Source organism: Oncorhynchus gorbuscha, unplaced genomic scaffold (genome assembly GCF_021184085.1).
Source record: "Oncorhynchus gorbuscha isolate QuinsamMale2020 ecotype Even-year unplaced genomic scaffold, OgorEven_v1.0 Un_scaffold_748, whole genome shotgun sequence".
NCBI lineage: Eukaryota > Metazoa > Chordata > Actinopteri > Salmoniformes > Salmonidae > Oncorhynchus > Oncorhynchus gorbuscha.
The window spans coordinates 161,280-167,930 of NW_025745791.1; positions in this window are offsets into that span (position 1 = coordinate 161,280).

Here is a 6,651-nt window from a genome sequence, read left to right on the forward strand (position 1 = left end):
CTCCCCTGTTATTATTAATAATAAAATGAATAACAATAACAATATTTTAGTTGTCAGTGTTTCTTATGATTTTAGTGGCAAAGCGGAATATATATTTTTTCTAAATATGAGGTAAACACCCAGCAGAGCCAAGTCCAATGATGTGTTGATGTACATGTGTTGATGTACATGTGTTGATGTTCTCCGTATCCACAGCCAGAAGGGTTTTGCAGTAGATGGTGATTGAACAGGTTTCCTGTTATATCCCAAAAAGAGTCTTTGTACAGATTCTTTTTTTTAACATCCACACGACACTATTCATACCTTGGTTTTTGTGGTGAATATTTGTTTACATTTTATGTAACTAGGCAAGTCATTTAAGAACAAATACCAAGACTTGACTCTACTGGGAGTTTACCTAATTTAAATATATATATATATATATATATATATATATATATATATATATATATATTCTGTTTGCCACTAAAATCATAATAAGCACTGACAACTCAAATATTGTTGTTATTGTTATGCATTATATTATTCAAATGGAGTGTAATTAAAAAATGAATCCCAAAAGGTTCTTTGACTGCTTTATTCAGGGGCAGAACAACCGATTTTAAAAAAACTTGTCAGCTCATGTAACAGATGTGAAATGGCTAGCTAGTTAGCGGTGGTGCTCGCTAATAGCGTTTCAATCGGGCGATGGCTTGTCACTTCACAGGGCAAAAGCGGTGAGGAAGGTAAGCCCAATTCAAATCGAGCATCACTGGGCCATAATGTCAACAAAACAGCATGATAAATCATTCAGAAACATATGTAACACATGTTACAATTTTCAAAGTAGTTTTCCTTGGGATAGGCCTATATAAGTTTTTATAAGAGCAAAAACTTTTGAATGTGAAAACACTGAGTACTCCGCTCTTCGATTTAAAGCCGCTTTCACATGCTAGGAAACCCGGAAATGTCCGACTTGTTAACTGGTTGATCGCGGCAAGTGTATAACTACAACCAGTTATCAAATCAGAAAGTTCCGAGTTTCCTAGTTCCGAATAGTACTTAAATGCGACAGAAGGCCCAATCATGACACCGAGCAACAGCGCCGTATTGAACGACGAGCCAACTCAGAGGAAGTTGCAATTTAGCTCGCCCGGTTCACCCTGTGAGAGGAGTTTAGCCTGGATTAAACTTGATTACATTCGTTTTGAAAACGGCTGGGGTGAGAGAGTGCGTTTGTGCAGTACGTTTTGTTTTTAAAGAATTGGACCATATTTATAATTCTTCAAATCAAATATATGTACAAGTCGAAATAATAATTGTCACAATAATAGGCATATGTACAGGCTATATACCAATATCCGAATCATATATCCACAGCCATTATTAATCATAATTACAATTTTAAAAACAAGGCTTTAGCGTTTAAAAACATGCATAGTAATACTTTTCAAATGTGCAGGTTTGGTCTAACCAGCCCAGCCTTGCAGTCGGTCTAAACAAGTGAAGCTCATAGGTCACTGCAACAACAACAATCAAATCACCAATAAGATTACAGTCTCAATGCAATCCTTTCATTGTAAAGGAATATATATATATAATGATTATAGCAATATAATTATGAAGTGAGGCAACACAGGATCAAACAATGCGATTTTTTTTTCTCCAAATACTTTGAAGTGCATCACAAACCCGGTTATTCCAGTCATTGAATTACTCCACGCCTCCACCATATAAATGAATAGGAACGAGGAACTTGAAGGAGATGATTAGACAGACAGACAGACAGATAGGCTAAGAGAAAGACATCATGGACCTTGGTATGCTGCTCCTGCTGGTACTCAGCAGTGCCGTCTGCCACAGCGCGGATTCAACGTATTATGGCGGGACTGTACGCTGTACAGTGCCGGGATACATGCCCCCAGACTCGAAATGGACAGGGGAGGTAGGTTCCTATGAGTGAATAACTTGATTTGCAATAAATAGTCAATAAATAGTCTACAAAGTACATGCCAAACCTGCCAGTGCCTTTAATACTATAACACTCCTAACCAGTGGTGGGAAAAGTACCCAAGTGTCGTACTTAAGTCAAAGTAAACATAGTAAACGACTCAAGTGAAGTCATCCAGTAAAATAATATTTGAGTAAAAGTCCTAAAAGTATTTGGTTTTAAATATACTGAAGTATCAAAAGTACAAGTAAATGCTATGTATCATTTCAAATGACTTTTTAAACCAGACAGCACAATTTTTTTTAAACTTATGAATAGCCAGCGGCACACTCCAACAGTCAGACATCATTTACAAACGAAGCATTTGCGTCTAGGGAGTCCGTCTGATCAGAGGCAGTAGTGATGACCGCTTGTTCCCGATCCGACCATTTTCCTGCCCTGCTAAGCATTCGATATGAGTGCTTTTGGGTGTCAAGGAAAATGTAAAGCGAGTAAAAAGTACATATTTTTTTAACAGGGAAATGGGAAAAAAATGTATTGTGTCATTTTGGAGTCACTTTTATTGAAGTAAGCATATAACATGTTTCTGAACACATTGTGGATGCTACTATGGTTACGGATAATCCTGAATGAATCATGATATTTGTGCATCTTTCTCACTCAAGCTGACTGTCTGCCCATTAACCAAAACATTGTTTTTGCTTAGTTACTTTACACCACTGCTCATAACCAATTTCACAAGGTACATTTACCATTTATGGCAGTGAAAGAAACACACAATTTCTGTCTTGCTTCTATGTTTGGGAATAAAACTGTTGAAATGATGTAGCCTAATTTATCACTTTTGGGGAAGATTTAAAAAACAATTTTTGTATATGGAAATGAAAAAATGAATGTCAGGAGATCATGTGATCATACAGGTTTGACATGCACATCCAAGAAATACACTGATCTATAAACAAGCTCTGATTCTGAATGACACAGGTGGTGTTCATCAATGCCTTTTCTTTAGCAACTCTTAAAGAAAACTGGTCAGACATGTCAAACAGAAGGGTGAGGAAGAGAGACAGGAAGATAGGGGAGGAGGAAGAGAGAAAGGAAGATAGAGGGGGAGGAGGAAGAGAGAAAGGAAGATAGAGGGGGAGGAAGTGAGAAAGGAAGATAGAGGAGGAGGAAGAGAGAAAGGAAGATAGAGGAGGAGGAAGAGAGAAAGGAAGATAGAGGAGGAGGAAGAGAGAAAGGAAGATAGGAGGAGGAGGAAGAGAGAAAGGAAGATAGAGGAGGAGGAAGAGAGAAAGGAAGATAGAAGGGGGAGGAAGATAGAGGAAGAGAGAAAGGAAAATAGAAGGGGGAGGAAGAGAGAATAGAATATAGAGGGGAGGAGAGAAAGGAAGATGGAGGAGGAGAGAAAGGAAGATAGAGGGGAAGATGAAGAGAGAAAGGAAGATAGAAGGGGGAGGAAGAGAGAAAGGAAGATAGAGGGGGAGGAAGAGAGAAAGGAAGATAGAGGGGAAGATGAAGAGAGAAAGGAGATAAAGCTAGGGTTGATAACAGTACACTGTAAATCCAGATGTGCTGTCATTACTCAAAACTTGTGAGGAAACTCATTGCACTTAATATATCTGAGCAGTGATGTAAAGTACTTAAGTAAACAATACTTTAAAGGACTACTTAAGTATTTTGTGGGGTATCTGTACTTTACTTTACTATTTATGTTTTTGGCAAATTTTACTTTTACTTCACTACATTCCGAAATAAAATTTTGACTGGAGAATTGTCCAATTCACACACTTGTCAAAAGAACATCTCTGGTCATCCCCTTTTCCCTCTGATCTGGCGGACTCACTAAACACAAATGCTTCATTTGTGAATGATATCTGAGTGTTGTAGTGTGCCCCTGGCTATACATACATTTAAAAACGAAAAGAGAATTGTGTCGTCTGGTTTGATTAATATAAGGAATTTGAAATGATTTATACTTTTACTTTTGATATTTAAGTACATTTTTAGCAATTCCATTTACTTAAGTATTTTTAAAACCAAATAATTGTAGATTTTTACTCAAGTATTATTTTACTGGGTGACTATTACTTTTCTGTTAAGGTATCTTGTACTCAAGTATGACAATTTCTTACTTTTTCCACCGCTGTATCTCAGTACAGTTACTTAAAGTGATATTGTCACTGTGACAATAGATTTGAGTTGTATCAACATGAACATTTAGAGTAATGCCCCCACTAAGCCACGCCTCCAATATAATTTCCCAGCATACCTTGCCTTTCAGAGTGAAGTGTAGACTTGCCACCCATGACAGTACTTGTTAGTGACAGAGACATGATTGTTGAATTCGTTCATTTTCAGTCCTGTGGCCTTCACCAAGTGAGATCCTAGGTGAATGTTATCGTTATAATAAAACTCATTATGACAATACATTACATATCTCATAAAGCCTTATTATGAATCCTAGCTTTACTTTAATACATTGGCATGAAACTCATGGTTTACCGGCCACATAAGGCCTTCAAGTAGATTTGCAAAATTCCGGTAACTTTCCCCAAATTCTCAGATTTATTATTTTTTTAAATGGAGTTGATGTGACTTATCATTTAGTTTTGAGTCAGTACTACATAAACATTTAAAGCACTAATGACTTATCATTGAGTTCAACTTACGAGTAGTATTTGAGTTAAAATGCCTTGGGTTTTACAGTGTAGTTTGTGGTCAATTCCAAGCAATTTCTTGTTAGTAGATTTTCAAATGGAAAATCTTAAGTGCAATTTATAAAAAATGAAAACAACGCTCCGAATCAATTCCACGTCCAATGAAAGTAAGACATTGATTTAGCAGCTTTTCTACATAAACTAGGTGATGGAGGAAATTGAATTAGCAGTTTCTTTACATAAACTCTGTGGAAGAATTTGGGGGAAAGATCTTCATGTTGACAAATAGCTTGAGTCATGCGACAATATTACAGTACATTTACCATCTAATGCACTCTTGATAACTATTCAACAATATTAACTAATATATTATATCAAACATGTATTACTTATTTGTTCTATCTTGGTGCAACCATTCTTTCTATCTTGATGCAACCCTTCTTTCTATCTTGATGCAACCATTATTCATTCTGTCTTGATGCAACCATTATTCATTCTGTCTTGATGCAACCCTTCTTTCTATCTTGATGTAACCATTATTCATTCTGTCTTGATGCAACCATTCTTTCTATCTTGATGCAACCATTCTTTCTATCTTGATGCAACCTTGATGCAACCATTCTTTCTATCTTGATGCAATATCTTGATGCAACCATTCTTTCTATCTTGATGCAACCATTCTTTCTATCTTGATGCAACCATTCTTTCTATCTTGATGTAACCATTCTTTCTATCTTGATGCAACCATTCTTTCTATCTTGATGTAACCCTTCTTTCTATCTTGATGCAACCATTCTTTCTATCTTGATGTAACCATTATTTCTATCTTGATGCAACCATTCTTTCTATCTTGATGTAACCATTATTTCTATCTTGATGCAACCATTCTTTCTATCTTGATGTAACCATTCTTTCTATCTTGATGCAACCATTCTTTCTATCTTGATGCAACCATTCTTTCTATCTTGATGCAACCATTCTTTCTATCTTGATGCAACCATTTCTAAACATTCTTAATGCAACCGACCTATCTCCCCTAGCAGGGCCCTATATTCAAAAAGCTTCTCCAAGTGGTAGTGCTGATCTAGGATCAGGGTCCCCCTGTCCATATACTCTTATTCATTCTGATCTAAAAGGCAAAACTGATCCTGTATCAGCACTCCTACTCTGAGGCTGTCTGTGAGTATGGGTCCTAACCTGTGTGCTGGCAGGTACAATTCCACTACCGTGAGAATGGCCGGGACAGGTGTGAACAGCAGTTCTCCTGGGAGTGCACCAGCGGCTACTGTAATGGCAGTGCCAACCGACAAGGACCTGTCGTGCAGACCACCGACAAGGACCAGTCCGGCCAAAACCTCTGGTGCCAGTCGGAGGGACACTTCACTAGAAACTTCACTAGGGACCAGAAAACCCAATCCTACACCCTGAGGTAAACTTGGATTTTCTGGGTGTGGTGGAGGAAGGGGCGGGGGGTTGTCGTCAGCCTCTGGGTGTTAGAGACAGGAAGTCATCTGTTGAATGCTGTTTTGATGAGTAATAAGCACATCATCCAGTCATCTTGACCGCCCCACCCCTCCCCCCGACACACACACAAACCCTGTGTAGTTACTGTTGCTGTGTTGTTGTGCTCCGATCCCATCAAACAACATTTTGCTGGATTTTAATGTTGGAAAGACATAACATTGCAATCTGACCACTGTGGAAATAACAGTTATATTGATGATGTGGATGGAATCACTAGAAAATACTGGTATCTTTCAGAATGATGTCATGCTGATCTACCACTTCAATGCACTGATTCAACCTCTCATTGTAGTGACTCAGGTTGCTGTTGGGGCTCCAATGTCAATGGAAAGACCAACTGGACAATACACACCGAGGTGGATTTGGGGTTACGGGTCAGCCCGGGGCCTCCAACCCAAAACACACCTCCTGTCACGGCAACTGTCCCAACCCTGCGGTACGACCACAAGGGAAGCAAACTGAATGTACCAAAAAGAACTTCTGCCAAATAACCACATACTAAACTTAGTGGCATATTTCAACCTGAGCCCTTTAGAA